Source organism: Bos indicus x Bos taurus, chromosome 8 (assembly GCF_003369695.1).
Source record: "Bos indicus x Bos taurus breed Angus x Brahman F1 hybrid chromosome 8, Bos_hybrid_MaternalHap_v2.0, whole genome shotgun sequence".
Taxonomy (NCBI): Eukaryota; Metazoa; Chordata; class Mammalia; order Artiodactyla; family Bovidae; genus Bos; species Bos indicus x Bos taurus.
The window spans coordinates 41414561-41416221 of record NC_040083.1 but is presented as its reverse complement, the minus strand read 5'-3'; the positions used below and the strand labels follow the sequence as shown (position 1 = coordinate 41416221).

The window sequence follows — 1661 nt, the reverse complement described above, 5'->3', positions numbered from 1 at the left end:
TGGAGCTCCTTAGCCTGTGCAACATCCAAGTCCCACAGCTGTCTGGCTAGATGCAGGCTACCTCAGAGCAGCTCCTGACATCAGCCCCTGACCAACTTGCTGACTTGCGAGGGCTTTGGACTTGTCTTTTTTTAATGTTCCAAATGTGATGGGTTTATGATGCAAAACCAAAGATTCAACTACTGCACAGGGACCAGTATGTTACCAGGTCATGAAAAAGTGGTGTGGGACATGCAGGAGGTGATGGACAACCGGAGGGTCGGGTCATCTCCTTTGTAACATGACACTGCATTGTCACGAGGAACACATTGAAAATAACACTGCAGAACTGAACTGAAATGAGACACGAACATGACAACTTTCAGGCATGCCTTCAAGCACCTCCCTGAAGATGGGCTTGGTGTCTAGGCTTCAGAGTGGGGAAGATTACAAATCTTTGGAAGAATAAAAAGTTCACCCTTTTGAAATTTCACAGAAGAATTTAAAAGCCAGAACATACTGGGTTCATTTCTCTTCACGTTCAGGAACAAAAATGATGCTTTATTCAAAACTCCATTAAGCTTCAAGTTCAAATCTCAGCCCGATCTTGTGCCCTCCTGCACTGAAGTTCTTTCCATCGATGAGAGCTGACAGAGTCAGTTTCACTCCTGGTTTGAAGGGTCTGAGTATAGCCCAGTCCAATCAGGCTGGCATTATTTACTTTACCAGAGAGAGAAGTTCTACAGTCCAACTTGTACTCAGCAGACATGCTGATACAGGTGTTCCTGCCGGCTATCTACACAAGGTTTATTGATGTTCTGATCTTCTCATTCACCTTCTGGTAGACCAACCCTCCAAATTCAGTGTCATAGTTCATGTAAGGGTGCAGCTAGAAGTCTGAAGCCTTGTAACCCAGAGTGAAATTACTCTGTGACAGTTTGGATTTGGCTGTGTCAAAACTCATGTGATAGCCAGCAAGCCAACCTTCAAAGATCAACACAGCTCAGTCATAGATAACTTGTCCAGAAATATCTATACCAACATTATTGCCAAGATGGAAACAAGCCCACTTATAGGAGGCCTTCAATTTCCTGCTCTTCTTTCCTATGTTTGATATAAACAATCTTTTTTCCAACTTGTACTCCAAAGAGATTTCTGTCCCAAGAGTACTGTCTGTGTTTCACTCTTGGGTGAAGGTCAGTCCACAATTACAGATCTTGTATTTGGTCTCTAGGTTGCCTGATGCTTTCCCTGAATCAGTGTAAGTAAGCAAGGCCAGAAGTAGGAAATTCCACTCCACTACATGACCTGGTTCTCTGATCTTTTTCAGTCATGCCAAATCCATATCCTCTGTTGAAGGCATTGTCGGTAGTCTTTAATGGGTCATAGTAACTTGGGGTGTTATACATATCTCCTACTGAAGGGCCTGTCTACTCCACCAGGGCACGGCTGAAGGTCTTCTGCAGACCACTGATCTGACCTTGTCTTAAATATAATGTGATGGCTTCATGAAGGATTGAGGTTTCCAAGGTTTCCCTAATTCATTTTCTCTTGATATTCAGGGGAGACATGCTCTGAGGTCACTTTCAAACTTGCAAATACTATGGTAATGTAATTTCCTCATAAAACACGGTAAATTAGCACTTAATAAGTAATTCCCTTTGATTCTTAAGAATTCCATA

General features: G+C 42.8%; 1 pseudogene; it reads right to left on the bottom strand.

The window, feature by feature from the left end:
• Positions 1–469: 469 nt before the first annotated feature.
• On the bottom strand, positions 470–1388 carry LOC113897823 (annotated as a pseudogene).
• Between the last annotated feature and the right edge of the window lie 273 nt (positions 1389–1661).